Source organism: Ovis aries, chromosome 14, assembly GCF_016772045.2.
Source record: "Ovis aries strain OAR_USU_Benz2616 breed Rambouillet chromosome 14, ARS-UI_Ramb_v3.0, whole genome shotgun sequence".
NCBI classification, from domain to species: Eukaryota; Metazoa; Chordata; class Mammalia; order Artiodactyla; family Bovidae; genus Ovis; species Ovis aries.
In genome coordinates, this window is record NC_056067.1 from 1,247,948 (window position 1) to 1,265,716 (window position 17,769).

The following is a 17,769-nucleotide window of genomic DNA, read 5'->3' on the forward strand; positions in this document are numbered from 1 at the left end:
GCCCCTCCTGCGCCCGCTTGCTCTTTCCGCTGACTGCCTCAGGAGCGGCCTCGTCATGCCTTAAAATCCGTAAGTTCTGTGGGGTGAAACTCCACGCCCTCATTTTTCTGCCTCACATCACGTTGCAGAAACCTCAGTCTGTTTTTAAGTTTGACACATCCTGTAGTGTGTGCGTCTCTGAGCTGTAAGGCTTTGCACAAAGGAAAGTCCCAGAAGAAAACTGTGTGGTGCCTTCAAAATATATTACTCTAGGGCACATTTCTAATCATTGCAACATTTATGTCAAAATGTGTGTTAGTATCCTAAGCTCACTCTCTCTTAAAAAGACTTCTAGCTATAGTGTCTCTAAAAACTCCTAGCTTCTATAAGCTTTAGTAAAATATGCTAACTTTACAACATTCCTTAAATCTTTAACTTCTATTTTAATTATTTCTAAGCCCTAAATTCAGTAGACTCCTTTGCCATAAACATTTTCCTCACAAATAGGCTTCAGATAGCAATCCCTCCCATGGCCTCAAGCTGCGGCCTATGTGCTCATCCTGGAACACACTTTTGTAAAAGTCCTTAAACAAATGTCAATGATTAACTTTATGAATTATTCTCTGAGCACAGCTGCAGAAGGCTTTGTGCCTTCTCATGCTCCTCTCAAGAACAATAGTTCAGTTCAGTCGCTCAGTGGTGTCCGACTCTGTGCGACCCCATGAATCGCAGCACCCCAGGCCTCCCTGTCCATCACCAACTCCCGGAGTTCACTCAGACTCACGTCCATTGAGTCAGTGATGCCATCCAGCCATCTCATCCTCTGTCGTCCCCTTCTCCTCCTGCCCCCAATCCCTCCCAGCATCAGAGTCTTTTCCAATGAGTCAGCTCTTCGCATGAGGTGGCCAAAGTCCTGGAGTTTCAGCTTTAGCATCATTCCTTCCAAAGAACCCTTTTCAGTCAACTCAGCCGAGGAGAGGAAAAAACAAGTCAGAATTACGCCTAACTCTTTCATCCCAGGTCCGTGCCTGCGGAATGAGGAGAGGGGTCTGGGGCCATGCCTCCATTTTGTCAGTAATGCCTAACATGGCTCCCGACACCCACCATGTGTTGGTAAAGCTGTGGAGTGTTAAAGAAAAAAAATATTCAGTGACGCTTGTTAATGATGATAAGGCAAACTTTATTCAGGACCATTGCCATAAGCATAAGGATGACTGCAATAGAATTTTCAGCAGAGGAGAAATATTGGGCTCAATTACAAGTATAGCATGGGCAAGTGGAAATTTATAGTCAAGGAGCAGGGGGGTGGATGGAAAATTACTAAAAGGAAACATCGGGGATAAGGAGAATTTTTGTTAAGCCAATTAATGGGATTCTTGCTGAAGACAGGCCAGGGTGATCAGACATCACCTGGGAGATGGTGGAGGGTGAAGAACCTGACCAGAGATTGAGGGTGATGAGATATCAAAGGTGAGTGGTTCTCGCTAAAACTGAATCTTACAAAGAAGTGCACAGATGGGCCTAGGAGAAGGTTCAGGAGCCTGACTAAATGTTGGTCAAGCAAGGAAACTGTCAGGAGCAACTGGAGTTCTCACAGCCTCTCAAGAGAATATAAAATGGTGCCGTGGTTTCACATAACCGTTCTGCAGTTTCTCAAGAAGTTAGATCTGTGCTTACTCTGTGATCCAGCAGTTCTACTCCTGTTACTACCCAAGAGAAATGAAACATAAAGACTTGCACACAGATGTTCATTGGAGATTTACTCATAATAATCCCAAGCTGGAAACAACTCAAATGTTCATCGCAGGATGATGGATAAATAAATTTCAGTATATTTATTAAATAGAATACATCTCAGCAATGAAACGGAACAGACTACTGATACACATGATGAAACAGAAGAATCTTACAGACATTATGTTGAAAGAAAGAGGCCAGACACAAGATGCATAAATGTATAATCTATATGAGATTCAGTGTAAGCAGCTCTTTGCAGGAAGCCCACCGCAGCAGGAAGCCTCTTTTGTCACTTTAGTACAGCTATACTTTAACTTTTAAACCAGGCACCTCCAGGCTCTACTCATCTCTAGGCCAAGCACACCTTTGAAATCTTCTAATCGAAAATATCTTGCCTAACTTGTTGGTTCTTTCTGTAGATCAAAGAAATGGAAGTGAGGAATAAGTAAGTAACTGATGACCAGATCTCTTCCCTAGCTTCCCCTTCAGTAATCTCCCAAACTGTGTGATCAGTGTGTGAACAGGATTACAGCTAGAAGAAGAAAAGAAGTTGAGGAGACTTCCCTGGTGGGCCAGTGGTTAAAACCACTCTTCCAATGTGGGAGAGCAGTGTCCATGGTCAGGGAACTAGATCCCACATACCACAACTAAGACTTGGCACAGCCAGATGAATAAATTTTAAAAAAAGAAAAGAAATGCAAAAGAATCCTTACCTGATAAGAGTAGCTGGAACCACAAGATTCTTGTATTTTTTTAAAAAGTTGAGGAGCCTGCACACAGTGGGGAATGGCAACAACTCTGACCCCCCATGTCTCAGTGATTAACTGGTATTCAGTTCAGTTCAGTTCAGTTCAGTCGCTCAGTCATGTCCGACTCTTTGCGACCCCATGAATTGCAGCACCCCAGGCCTTCCCGTCCATCACCAACTCCTGAAGCTCACTCAGACTCACGTCCATCGAGTCAGTGATGCCATCCAGCCATCTCATCCTCTGTCGTCCCCTTCTCTTCCTGCCCCCAATCCCTCCCAGCATCAGAGTTCCAATGAGTCAGCTCTTCGAATGAGGTGGCCAAAGTACTGGAGTTTCAGCTTTAGCATCATTCCTTCCAAAGAACACGCAGGGCTGATCTCCTTTAGGATGGACTGGTTGGATCTCCTTGCAGTCCAGGGGACTCTCAGGCGTCTTCTCCGATACCACAGTTCAAAAGCATCAATTCTTCAGCACTCAGCTTTCTTCCCAGTCCAACTCTCACATCCACACATGACCACTGGAAAAACCATAGCCTTGACTAGACAGACCTTTGTTGGCAAAGTAATGTCTCTGCTTTTCAATATGTTATCTAGGTTGGTCATAACTTTTCTTCCAAGGAGTAAGCGTCTTTTAATTTCATGGCTGCAGTCACCACCTGCAGTGATTTTGGAGCCCAAAAAAATAAAGTCTGACACTGTTTCCACTGTTTCCCCATCTATTTCCCATGAAGTGATGGGACCAGATGCCATGATCTTCGTTTTCTGAATGTTGAGCTTTAAGCCAGCTTTTTCACTCCCCACTTTCACTTTCAAGAGGCTTTTTAGTTCCTCTTCACTTTCTGCCATAAGGGCGGTGTCATCTGCATATCTGAGGTTATTGATATTTCTCCTGGCAATCTTGATTCCAGCTTGTGCTTCTTCCAGCCCAGTGTTTCTCATGATGTACTCTGCATATAAGTTAAATAAGTAGGGTGACAATATACAGCCTTAAGTGGTATTACTTCCCTTTAAAAGCTTCATTGCCAAGCAGAATCTTCGGAGATAATTCTTTGGGGACACTGAATCCACTGTCTCCCCAGATCGCTGGCATTCTGATTAAAGGCTCCTTTTCTGTCTACCATTTGTGAGCACTGATTTTGTCAGCAGCTGCACCCCAATTAGATAACAATGAAAATGTTTTTTTTTAAATAATGTTTTGATCATAATTGGTGGTTAAACACGTGTATACAATTGTCAAAACTCAGTAGAATCATACACCTAATATTTGTGCATTACAGTCTGTGTATACGTCAATTAAAAATAAAACAGTGTAATGAGAAAACAAAATATAAAAAACACAGGTAGTAGTAAATTTACTTTAAAAAGTGGAAGGCCAAGAATATTTTCTTGATTCTCAACCACTCATCAAAACAAGTGGCTAAGGGCATGCACACATCATGCACATATTGTCTTCCCAAGTGGCTGGTCTAATAACCAGCATCCTCACCACTAGTGGAGTTACTGCTTAGAGGCTACATTGTTTATTAGGAGAAAGCACCATGGTCTGACTCTGTGTCAGGCACGACAGGATGGCGGCTCTGTTCTTGGAGTTACTGCTCCTTTTTCCTTGTGATGCCTGTATGTACTGGTGGGGAAGGGGAAGTGGAACGTTGTAAGATTCAGGAAATAATTTAGGAATAGTGGCAGGAGCCAGACCAATTTTGTATTTCTCCTACAAAGGTCTGATGACTAATTTATAAATATCAAACAGTTTTTAAAAAATTATATGAAAAAGTGATTGGGGATAATTTTTTAAAAGAAAATATGTAAAATATATTCTACTATTAACATGTTAACAGCAGCAACATGCCTGCTGACAGCTAGAAGTTCGGCGATGACTGATTTTACCCACCTCCCACCCTTACTCAACTTCATCTCAAGGGAACACGGATGCTAAACAAGTAGTCTCAAACGTGTACTTATTTGTATATGAGGCAGGGGCAGTCTAGTGGTTAAGAATGTGGGCCCTGGAGCCAGACTCCCCAGGTGTGTAGCCTGTCTTGCTACTTCTGACCTGTGTATTATAGGGCACGTGACTTCACCTCTGTGCCTATGTCCTGATCTGTAGAATAGGAATCGTAATACACCTGTTGTCAGGAGTAAATAATCTATGTAGAATTTTTTTTTTTAGTAAAGTCTTTACTGAACTTGGTACCATATTGCTCCTGCTTTGGGTTTTGTTTTTTTGTGGCATGTTGGATTTTAGCTCCCCTGCCAGGGACCAGCTGTGCACCTCCTGCCCTGGAGGGGGAAGTGTTAACCACTGGACCGCCAAAGACGTCCCTGTGTAGACGTTTTTTTAAAAATTGACAGGTTTCAGTTGCAGCACACAGGCTCTTCAGTCTTCACTGCAGCATGTGAAGTCTCTCAGCTGCAGTGCGCAGGATCTTTGGTTGCGGCATGCAAACTCCTTAACTGTGGCGTTTGGGATCTAGTTCCCTGACCAGGGACCAAACCTGGGCCCCTTGCATTGGGAGAGTGGAGTCTTAGCCACTGGACCGCCAGGGAAGGCCCCTATGAAGAGCTTTACCTTTCTAACGAGTTGCTTTAATTGCTCTGGGTCTTCATTGCTCTGTGCGGGCTTTCTCTAGTTGTGCCCCAGCGAGGCCACCCTCGTCGCACTGCGTGGGCTTCTCGTTGCAGTGGCTTCTCCTGTGAAGCACAGGCCCCAGGGCATGCGGGCTTCAGTACTTGTGGTGCATCTGCTTAGTTGCTCTGCACCATGTGGGATCTTCCCAGAGCAGGGATCGAACCTGTGTTCCCTGCATGGCCAGGCAGATTCTTCACCGCTGGACCATGAGGCAAGTCCTTATGTAGAATGTTGCCTGACAGTAATGTCAGTAAGGGAAGTACAGACACCAGTACAGGGCACCCTAGAGACCAGGACAGGGCACTGAGGCACGCTGAAGAAGCGGCTTTTACTATTGAAAGAGGAGGACTAGCGGGAGTGAGACCGAAGGAGGGAAGAACCGGGAGAAGAGTTCCAAGCAGAGGAGCAACCTCAGCAGTTGGTGCGCCTGGCCACTGGCAGAGGGGAGAGGCTCTCCGTCCAGGCTCCTCTCCCCACACTGGGTGCCCAGCTGTCCTGTGCTCTGTCGAGGGCGAGGGGCTTTCAGCAACTGTTGAACAGGAGGTTGGCCGCAGGTGACGCCCTGGGGTGGCGTGAAGAAATTATCCTCTGATCTTTCACTCTGCTCCGAGTGCCTGCAGCCTGAGTTACTCGCTCTTTCCACATGCCCATCTTAGCTAGAATCCTGGAGGTGAAACATTCTTAGCCTCATCCATAAGTGCCGACAGTTCCTTTGAATTTTTGTTCTTGCTTCAGAGTGGGCTGGCTAGGGGAGGAAGTAATGGCCTCAAAATGAGAAATTAGAGAGGGAAATGCACAGGATCACTGGCTTCACCAAGGAGTATCCCAGCACAAGAGGAAATTTCGCTGAGGATGGAATTGGCGTCGAGTACAGGGGGGGAAGTAAAGCAAATGAGGAATGCCTAGTACACAAAGTATTAGGGATATACACACACACACAAAATATGTTACCCAGTTTGCACTTAAGGAAAATGGAAAGTAAGGGTTGGAGGACTTAAGGAGGAGAGTGGGATAATCAGACTCAAACGTTACAAACGTTACCCTGGCTGCTGTGTGACAAATGAACTGGAGGAAAATCCAAGTAGAAGCAGGAACACTGTTAGGGACAGTGTAGACCCAGATGTCAGTGGTGATCTAGACCAGGGTCTAAGCTAACTTAAGACCATTTGGCATTTCTCCAACTGCAGAATTCCAATGATACGGAAAGCCTATGGATGAGGATATAACAGTTGTAAAGACTCACAAAATGTGTACTAGTACTTCCAGGAGAGTTCCATTTAAATAGTCCCCCCTCTTTGACCCTCCTTCCTCTGGAAGAAACTGACTATAGGACCACATAAAAGATCTGCCACCCAAGCACCGCAGCCTATGAGATGGATAGAGCAGAGACTGAGTGTCTCATCTGAACAGCTGACATCCCAGACAGCCACCACTCTCAGGCTTCATATAATCTTTTTTTCCACCTACTCCTGTTCTCCACTTTACAATTAAGGCTAAGGAAAAGCCCCTTGCTTTGCTGAATACTAGTGGCAGAACAGCTCTTCTGGGTATTGGAGCGTCCTAGCATCAGCCCTTCAGGTTCCCTCTCCACTGTGTCATTTTTAGAAGATGCTGCAACCTGAGTCAGTCAACAGAATAAGGAACATTTATTCTCAAGCGGAAAAGCAAAGTCAGATAAAGTGCAGGGGGTCCCTGAGAACCTTTTATCTGTGTTCAGGATCAAGAGAAACCTGAAGAGAGTCCCTGAAATCTACAATAGCTTGAGGGTTTTGGTGAAGAAGATGGGCTAGTCCCTCCTGGTGAAGGTGACAGGCCTGACTTCATGAGTCATTCGTTTGTGACTCAACCCTGATGTCATCTGTTCTTTCCAAACCTTCCCTTTGGGTTTCTCCCCAAAATTATTTCTGCCTAGTGTGTTTAAATTTTAAGAGCCACAAATTTTTTTGGAATAACAACAGTAAGTAGGTATTGCTAGCATCGGCCTTCTTTCTGATTAGCCAGCAGCCTCTGGTTTACCAGCAAGAAAAACATGAAGGTAAGGAGCCTGGCAACTGAGTAGGGCTCTTGGCCTGTGGAGACATCCCAGCTGCTCCCAGTTGGAGCAGTGTCAACTCTGAAACAGGATAGTACTATAAGGTGGTAACTAGTCTATGGAATAATACATAAATCTTCACCAGTACCAGCAACGAAAACATGCTGCTTTTTTGTGTGTGCTCAGAAATGATGTCTTAGTAACATGAACACATCATAATTAAGCTCCATTAAGCATCAATAAAGAATACATTAACAATTCATTAGTTCTTATGCATATAGTCAACGAACACTCCAAAAAATCAGTAAAATCTATTGTTTATGGATAATGAACATATCCAGAATTTTCCACTGGGCCAGAATCTTTTTCAAGCAAGTTTCTCTGTTCTAGGGCACAGTTATCATTTCATACATAGGAACTTGCTAAAAACAGCGAAAGACACTCTGGGGACTGAAGCTCATTAAGGGCTCAATACATTTTTACATCATTGGTGTCTCAAAATGGCACAAGGTCACAGAGACAGCTGTGGCCCATAACCCCCCTGAAGCCAGGCACTGGCAGGAATGAGTGTGGATGGCAGTGACACTGGGGGGACCTTCTAGAGCCGTCCATAAAGTGAGTCTCACCTTTTAAAAAGACACATACTCTTTTGGGAGTTTTTCCCCAGGAAAACACATGTAAACTCAAAATACTACATAAACTCCATGGAACCCATCCAGTGAGTTCTTAGGGGTCCAAGCCCCCAGATAAGGAACTGTTGACTTAGATTTCTCTCAGATACCCATGTATTCCTGCTGTTAGAGAGTCTGAAGCACATCCCTTCCTTTTCCTACTCAGATTTGGGGCTACTCAGTAGATAGGTCATCTGTGTTGCAAGAATGTGGGGTGTGCTCAGCCTGCAGCCTCAGGAGGAGTCTGTACTCCTTTAATTATTGCCTTTAAGTTATTTCAGGGTTGGTCTGCAGGACTTTGTGTAAAATTTCTTCTCTTACAAGACTCCCAAGGTGGCTAAAAGTTGGCCAGAAGAACAGACTCAACACAGTCAGGTGCCTGTAGGGGAACATGGCAAGACTGGTGGTCTGTGGTTCTCTCTGCAGTGTCTGTAGTCAGAGAAACCACCTGGGGGCTGGCATTGGCCCCTTCCCTTCCCAGGAGACAAATCTGGCTCTAAAACACAGAAATGCCTGTAAGAAAGGCCTGGGATTCAAATAGTTCTCACCACGGAAAATCCCTCTTACAGGCCTGATTCTAGATGAAGTGGCCCTTCTGTCAAAGAGCTGGAGAGGACTCCTCTTGGCTGGGGTTTCATATGCTCTTGCACCTCAGTTTCATGTCATCTGTGCTTTTTCACTCTAGGTACCAACAGCTTTGGTTGGGTATGAGGAGGTTTCCATTCCTATTCTTTACTCTGACTTATGCACGAGATACCAAGTGAGGATGGAGCAGAGGCCTTAAGAGAGAAATGTCTGAGTCCACTGTGTCTCCTAGTTGCTCCTGTTTGTGTCCTGAGCACCACAGACGCAGACACTCAGAATTCCTTTATAATCAAGATGGCGAATTTTCTGAAACCATTCCCCAGCTCTGATTTAAACAAACAAACAAACTTGCTTTCTGCAATCTAGAGGCAAAGCATTTGTGACTATTGCTGGTCACGTTTGGACCTGCCTTAAGCCTGGCCATTAGCAACTTGAAACACAATGTTCACTGTTTCTCCAAACCAGATTACCTATTATTTGCTTAGAGTTGCTAAGAGGTCAAGGTGATATTAGGGATGTAAAAGAGACGCTGAAAGGTCAGGCTGTGTGGCAAGTGAGGACTACCACTAATTCTTCATGATAGCTTCTCCAAAGGACTGTTTAAGCACAGGCAAGGGATCTGCCAGTTATCAGATGTGCATTCTACACAGATCGCAGCTGCTGAGACTAGGCCATGGTCTGCAACAGACTGGTATACACCAAAGGTGCCAGGTTGGCGTTTTGGGTCATGCTTAGCAAATCCCTTCCTGCTGTAGCCATCAGACAGTAGGGGCTTAAAACACTCAAATGAGCTGCCCCAACCCAAATTCAAAGCAGCAACTCACACGTCTCCTCTGCTGCCTCACACCACACACCAAACATGATGACTGGCTTACAACCTAACCTACTTGGTCTCTCTCTGTTCTCTCTTCACCTCAACTCTGTGACTTCTATAAGGGCTAGAGGCTGGCCTCAACACTTCTAAGCAGACAACAGGCTGGGCTGCCACTGAGACTCCTCAGCAAACGACCAGCCACAACATCTGGATTATGGTTATGATGGGGAAAACACTGGCCAAAAAACAGAATTTCCAAAAGGTAAATTTCTGTGTATTCACGCCTAATCTTCAAAAGTTGTGTAAACAATTTTTTTTTTCTACCTTCCCCCATCATTTGCACAATTTTTGTCAAGTCCAAACGTAATTTCAGATGAGGTAGGCAGCTTGTCTGCTCGTGCCGTCATCCTCGCGGGGACGGGCAGGCTGCGCCGTGGAAGCACTCGCGTCCCGGGCGGGGGCGGCACAGCGACTGCAGGAGCTCCTCAGTTGGCTATCTTCTCAATCTCGTCCAAGTCATCCGTGTCCAGTCTTTCTATTTTCTTATCTGAGGGGAGAGAGGAGGGTTCAGAGAGAGCCCCGCACAGATCACAGGGGACGCAGGCAGGGGAGGGGCAGCAGGCGGGGAGGACCCGGGGCTCCCTGGGACGTGCCGCCCCCGCCGCAGGCCTCCCTGAGCCCCCGAGGCGCCCGGGACTGGGCGGGCACACGGCCGGCGGCGGCCAGGCCCCCGGCCCCTCGGCCCGGCCAAGGGGGCGGTCACGCGAGGCCCCGTCGAGCGCTCCGGGAGCGGGAGGACCTCCTGTCCCGGGGAAGGGCCTCTCGGGGCCATGGAGACACCCCTCCCCGCCTGCCCCCGCGACCTGGCCCCGGCAGGGGGCTCTCCCGGCACTCACTGAAATGCTCCTGGATTCTGTTCAGGATGTTCATGCTGTGCTTGCTGTCCACCATGTTCACCGCCAGGCCCCGCTTGCCAAAGCGGCCGGTGCGCCCGATCCGGTGCAGGTAGGTCTCGTTGTCCGGGTTCCCGTCCTTGTCCACCGGGAGGTCAAAGTTGATGACGACAGACACCTGCTCCACGTCGATCCCTGCGTGAGGGAAGAGTTGGGCGCGAGTGAGGACGGGAGGCAGGAATCGCCGCTGCCCAGTCAGGCCCACCCTCACCAAGCTCAGGCGGAAGGCAGGGTCTGCGACAGCCCAGCTCTGGGGCTGGGACACGGGCAGGTGGCAGGACCCAGAGGGAGAGCGCGGGGCCGTCCCGCTGCTGGCCGAATTCCGGCTTCAGTCGCACAGCCTCCGCTGGATCCGAGGATCTGGAGAAGCAGCTGGCGCCGCACTGGGGCCGCAAGAGCAGGCGCCGGCCTCGCCACCAGCCAGGACTCCCGGCTTCTGTGGACGCTCTCCTCCGCGGAGGGAGCCCACAGGCGCGCCCACAAACCAGCATCTCCCCCAAACCATCGCAGCCTCCCACACACGATCTCTCTGCGGCCCCGAGCCTGGCGGGCCAGGACCCAGTCTCTGCTCACCGCGGGCACACACGTTGGTGGTGACCAGAACCTTCTCTTTGCCCTCTCGGAAGCGCTCAATCACTGCGGCCCTCTGCTCCACCACCATTTCACCGCTCAGCAGAGCCACCTGGTGGCCTTCTTTTGAGAGCTCCGCGGCCAGCCAGCTAGCTGTTTTGCGGGTCTGGAGTGAAAAGAATTGTTTGAAATGAAGAGCCCTGTAAAAAAAAAAATGAAGACACCTGCAGAAAAGTGGCTTTTTTGCTATTAACATACATGAACGCTCTACTGAGTTCAGTCAACAAGATGGGCTTAAAGTTTCTGAATATTTTTTAGCAATATGATTTTGAGGGAATAAAGTATATCAGTGATCTTAGTGTTATTGTGGTTTGAGCCAAAGGTCTTCATTCTGAAAGGGTGTACATTCTTAATACTTTAAAATTATTTCATTGGAAAAAAAAAAAAAAATTATTTCATTGGAAGGTATTTGTAGTTTTTTCCCCCCAAGTAATCTCTAAGAAGTAGGGACCAGAGAAGGTTAGGTCTTCAGTCTTCCCCTTACAACTCATTACAACCTGAGAGACTAGGTCCTGGGACTGATTTTATTTCCTTTCCAGCCACAGGCAGTTAACATTCCGGGGCAATAAGTGGAGCTGTCTGAGTGGGAGGGGCGGGGCCACATCCTCCAGGGGCCCCCCAACCCTGCAGGCCTGCTGCTGCTGCTGCTGCTACTCACATGGCAGAAGATCATGGCTTGAGCAATGGTGATGGCCCCGTAGATATTACACAAGGCCTGGAACTTCTCGTCTCTGCTGTTGCACAGGACGTAATACTGCTTGATGGTGTCCAGTGTCTCCTCCTCACGCTTCAGTTTGATGATGTTCGGGTCGGGCACTACTTTCTGGGCAAATTTCCAGACAGAGTCTTCAAAGGTGGCAGAGAAAAGCAGCATCTGGCAGTTCCTGGGCAGCATCCTGCAAGGGGAGCCCCAGGTGTCCAGCATGACCCTGACCCAGGCTTTCCCTGGAAGGACCAGGGCACAGCCTCCCCAGGCCTGATGACCTGAGTCCCCAGGAAGGGGCAGCGGGGAGCAGCTGTGGGGAGGAAGGGGGAGCAGACATGGGGCAGGGACGGGTGACTGAGAATCCGAGTCTCCCTCCTTAACCCGGGCAGGGGGCGTGCTCAGCGCTGACATGGAAATGGCCCATCAAGCAAATGCCCCTGAGAGCTGTGAAGAGCCTGGCAGGGGCAAGAAGGGGAGTGTGAGGCAACAGGAGCAGGAACTGCAGGCTGGGAGCCGAGAAGTCCCTCCTGGCTCGAGGCCCTACCTCTGGATGCGGATGCTCTGATCTTGGTGGCCCTGAGTGGCTATCATCACGTCAGCCTCGTCCAGAACAAACACCTTGATCTTCTTGGGGTCGATGAACTTGAGCTTGGAGCACCAGTCCAGAACGGTCCCCGGGGTGCCAATGACAATGTGCTCACTGATTTTCTGACCTCTTTCCACTGTGGAGACAAGATGTGTTTTGTCTCATGGGTATTTCCCATGAAAAGCCAGGTTCACTCTCCAAGCAATTTTAAAGCTATGATGTATTTTAAAGCAATTGTTTTGATGTTTGCATTAATATTTTAAGGCAAGGTCAGGATAGCATTATAGTATTTAATGAACATACACACAAAAAACAGACAGTAATGCTGATAAGATTTGGTAAAGGCATGAACCATGAGATGAAGACCTCTTCAGTAGTGTTCTTTTTTACATTCTCTATAATCATCAACCTCTTTCAAGGATTTCATACCTATGTTTCTTCTTTGTCAATATTATTCTGCCTAGCCTGGGTTTGCATTTCCCCACAAGTAGACTTTTTCAAAGTTAGTTTGTTGTGAAACAAGCAAAAGTAGAGTGGATAAAGAGTGGATAAAGAAAATAATATCTCCCAGAGTTAATTGCCATGAACATTCTAGAACATTTTTACTCTAATAGAAACATTTTAAAAATTAGGCTATTAAACAAATCCAGAATTTGTAACATTTTTTTTTTTCTTATTTGGATATATTTTATTTCCTTTGTTTTGTCTAATTGCTCTGGCTAGGACTTCCAGTACTAATAGTGAATAGGAGTGTCAGAATTTGTAACATTTTATAAGCAACTGGTCTGCTCAAAATAAATGTAACAAAGTTGCAGGGGTGGGGGTTGGGATGTGAAGGGACTATTCTAGACTGCAAGAAACTAAAGAGATACCACAACAAAATGTAATGCATATATACTGACTCAGTCTTGGTTCAACAAAAAAACCATAAACACTTCTGGAATAATTAGGGGGGAAATTAAAATGGAAAAGATGCTAGTTATCAGAGAATCTGTAATTTTGTTGGTTGTGATATGGGTATTGTCTGTATGGTGAAGAATGCTCTTACTATGAAATGCATACTAAATTACTTTGAAATAGTCGGGATGTCTACAGTTTTCTTTCGTTTTAAAAATATTTGGCTGCACTGGGTCTTAGTTGTGGCACACGGGACCTTTTGTAAGCTGTGGCATGTGGGATCTTTAGTTGTGGCATGCAGACTTAGAGGCGGTTTGTGTGATCCAGTTCCCTGACCAGGGACTGAACCGAGGCCTCCTGTTTTGGGGGCTCAGAGTCTTAGCCACTGGATCACCAGGGAAGTCCCCTACAATTTACCTTCAAGTGATTGACCCTCCACCCAAGATACACATAATACACGTAAAGCAAATATGGCAAAATGTTCACTTTTCAGGTCCAGGTAGAAGGCACATGTGTTTACTGTAAATTTCAACTACTGCATATGTTTTGGGATTTTTCAAAGTAAAAAGTTATTCCCTTAATTAACTAGGATCACGTATTCATACTCACACTTATTGCCACGAACAGCATAAGCTAGCTTCAGCTCCGGGTAAAATTTGCCCATCTGCTCGATCACTTTTCCTGTTTGAAGGGCAAGCTCGTACGTCGGGGAGAGGCACAGACACTGGTAGGGAAAGAGCGCAGAGAGAGAGCTCGAGACGCTCACTGCGATGCAATGGGGAGTTACTACTAGGGCATAATGACTCCTCCCGCTGAGGCTGGAGGGAAGAGTAGACGGAGGGCACACCATCTGACTGTTTAAGCTGCAAAGTTGGATTGTACCCCTGTACAATTCTCAGAGGTCAGAACTCTGGCTGGGTAGACACTTGAGAACAGCTATTTGGCCACTGGAGTACCAGAAATCACATGTGAGCAGGGATCTGAAATTCCAGCTGGAGACTACCTTCCTTTTCTCTCACTCAGAAGGTTCTCAGAACTTCCTAATGGATAATAGAGATTAAGGAGGTTTTTCCTACAGCTAAAGGAGCATAGCCTGTAAGCACTATCCTAGGAATGGCATGTCATTGAAAAGGAAAAAGGATTTTTTATATTATTGGAAGATCAACCATGTTATTTGTGCTCATCTTAAGGGGTTCTGGTTGATGTAAAAAGTAATACATAGCTCATCTTTTAATTCATCAAATGGCATTTCCCTTCTAGTTATGAGTTAGAAAACTCAGCTTCAAGCCCTTACCTGGGGGTGTCTGTTGGCTGGTTCTACTTGGCTGAGCATGGCCAACACAAAGGCAGCTGTTTTACCAGTACCAGACTGTGACTGGGCAATTAAGTTCTGTGGGCTGCACAAGAAAACAAACTGTTTAGGAGTTTAAATCTCATGTATTCTTTCAGTGAATAAAAATGAAGAATAAAGCTTAATTAAATAATGAGTATCTCGGCTTGCTTGACAGGAGGCGGCTTTGGCTTCTATAGTAGAGTACATATGCTAGCTTCACAGATAGAGGATTTTATGGTGGAATTTGAAGCACTTCTTATCTTTTATGTACTCTTGACATGGCAGTGAGTGATTCTTCTTTTCTGCTCAAAACCCTCCCATTCACTCCAGATTTCATTCAGAGAAAAAGTTAAAATTCTTATAATGCCCTATAAGGTCCCACCTGATGGGGCTCCCCGCTAGTTCTCCGTTCTCATCTGCTACAGCAGCTGCCCCAGAGCTGCTCAGAACATACCAGCCATGCTCTCGTCCTCGGGCTTCTGCAGCAGCTAGACACTGCCTGGGATAGCCGTCCCTGTGACAGCATGCCAACTCTCTCTTCTCCTTCAAGTCTCTGCTCAGATATCACCTATTTAATGAGATTCCACCCCAACTACGTGATTTAAAGTTGCAACTTACTTTGAAATGCCTGAAAAAGCAAGAGGTACTGGTGGGCCGATACATGATAAAGCACGGGAAAGTGTCAGTGAAAGAATCTAGGAGGTGCATATACAGGTGTTCACTATAAAACCCTTTCAGCTTCGTTGTATGTCTGAAAACTGCCGTAATAAAACATTGGGGGTAAAACTGCAGTCTTGGTCTTCCCAACCCCCCTCCTATCATGCTCTGTCTACTGTTCTCCTGAGCACTCACCACCTTTTCAAAAGAGAGCTTTACTGAGGTGCAGTTCATGCACCATGCAGTTCGCCCATTTAAAGTATGTAAGGCAATCTTTTTGGTGTATGACTTTAATGATTTTTTTTTAATTGTGGTTAAATATATAACATAAAATTTGCCATTTTAAAGTTTATAATTCAGTGGCATTAATTATATTTACAATCTATCACCTTTAAACATACTATGGATTTATTTTTAATAAAAATAAATCTATACTCCGAACTAGAATGTAAGCTCCTTGTGGGCAAGAATTTTCATCTGCTTTGTTCACTAAGTATCTAAGTTCCTAGTTCACTAATGTATCTAAGTGCCTAGTACATTATGTGTCACAAACCAAGTCCTCAATAAATAAGTTAATGAAGGACAAGTATCAGAAAATTCTCAGAGCTCTTCTAACGTTGACAGTCTAACAGTGAGCATCTTTGAAAGCATCAAGATCCATAAATACAAGTGGCAATTAGAAACAATATAATAAATATTCCATTTATTCATTTTAGGTATGCTCAAAATGTCATTAAAAAAAAAAGACATTAACCATCTTGAAAAAATATCACTCTTGTGACACAGGACATTAGAAACTTTGAGAGAATACAGACCTACAGTATCTGTTTTCAGACAAATAGGGAAAGGGGTTTTCAGGGTTTAGGGTTTTATGCAATTTTATATAATCATGTGAAATATAAAAAGTTCCTTTTGTTCTAGAACCCTGTTCCTCAAAGTGTGGTCTGACTCCAGCAGCACCAGCAACACTGGGAAGCGTCTTAGAAATGGTGAGCCTCAGTCCCCACCCTAGACTCACTGAGGCCAGAATCTGCATTTTAATAAAGTCCCATGAGTTTCACATGCCTCTGAAAGTGTGAGCAGCACTGCCTCAGAAAACAATGTTAGCAATGGTACTGTTCTGATCGCCTCAAACTCTGTTTAGTTTTTGTCATCTACATTTGACACATATATTTACTTACTCATATAATGAAATCATGGTGTATATAAATGGTATAAATGTACATGTATTTACCAACATAGAAATATTATCATATAATTATCATATCAAAAAAAGTATTTAACCATTTTATATGGTTCCTTTAAGCAAAAAGTATACAAATCCAAGTTTACATAGAAAAACATCTAGAAGTCTCTACTCCAAATATTAATAGTGTGGAGGGGAGGGAGATAACAAATTTTTTCTTTTCTCATTTTTCATTGTTTTCTAACTTCTAAAATGAACATGTGTATATATATATATATTTTAATAATGAAAGTAAAAAAAAAGTAACATGGGATAGAGGTGCATCAGGACACATACGGCTCAGCAAGCATTAAAGGCAATGCATTCTCTTGTATCTTGGATGGACGGTTGAAGCCCATGGCATAGACTCCTTGGAGAAGCTGTGGTTTCCTAGAAAAACAGTTTAAAATGAAAATCACAGTCTCTGGTTGAAGACAGAAGCCAAGTATCTAGCTAACAATACAACTGTTAATAGGGCTCGATGTATGTGTGTAGCTAAAGCTTTTACAAATTACCAGGAAATTTTACTTACTAACCCAAAACAGCTAAATTATTTTATTAAACTTGTATTAGCTAAAAATGTTCTGTAGTGATGAAAAAATACATGTTAACAGGCCTAAAATTTCTAGTTAAACACAAAGGGGAGAGTCAGAAGATACTCACAGCCGAAGCTCCTCGAAGGACTTGACTGAGTAGAGTGGGGAGTTGGGATCCCGCTGCAGGACTTCCACTTGGTTGGTGTTATCGACAAGGTTGCTTCTGATCAGCTTGTTGAGTAAGGACTGGGCGGCTCTGTCCTCTATAGGAAAAAAGCATGAAGGTTTTTAGAAGTCCATGAAATCTAGCATGATCTCCTCTGAATTCAGCTGCCATTAGTATTTTAAGCAATAACATGTATTTGTACTGGGACTCCTAATTCAAGGTAGAATTTAGTTCTGATTTATAAATGTAATTAAAAGTTTATTAAAAGCAAAATTTATGATGCTCGTATCATCTGTTGGGGCCTCATATTCTTCTCCAGAACTCTATTCCTAACAACTATCCTTTCTTGAAGTTCCTCCTCTCAAAACCCAAACATTTACTCTCCAATATGTACCCAATATAAATTTTAAAATGATGAGTTTAAAAACCCCATCACAATAATGGGGAAAAAAACCCAAATTGACAAAGTCTGTATCTTGATATTGGATAAGCTGTTTGCATCTTGTTATTCATGTTAAATTGTCAAAATATCATCAAATATAATTTTATTAGAAGATGGAGATGCAAGTTAAAATATCGTTTATAAAGACCTGTACAAGGTAATCATTCAGGGAATATTTCCTGCTGCTGTTGAAGTTTATCATCCGTTCAAAGTCAAATTTCTCTAAAATGTAAAGAATTAGAATCCCTTTAGAAAGAAGAAAGAAAGTGCAGTTGCTCAGTTGTGTCTGACTCTTTGCGACCTCATGGACTGTAGCCTACCAGGTTCCTCCATCCATGGGATTCTCCAGGCAAGAATAAATACTGGAATGGGTTGCCATTTCCTTCTCCAGATCTTCCCAACCCAGGCACTGAACCCTGGGCTCCCGCTAAAACGCAGCAGAT

General features: G+C 44.8%; 1 long non-coding RNA gene across 1 annotated transcript; it reads left to right on the forward strand.

Moving 5' to 3' along the window:
• Positions 1-19: 19 nt before the first annotated feature.
• LOC121816456 (uncharacterized) lies at positions 20-17,157 on the forward strand. Its single transcript, XR_006056042.2, has 2 exons — positions 20-9,457; positions 10,117-17,157. It is a non-coding gene; the product is annotated as an uncharacterized LOC121816456 (long non-coding RNA).
• The last annotated feature ends 612 nt before the right edge of the window (positions 17,158-17,769 follow it).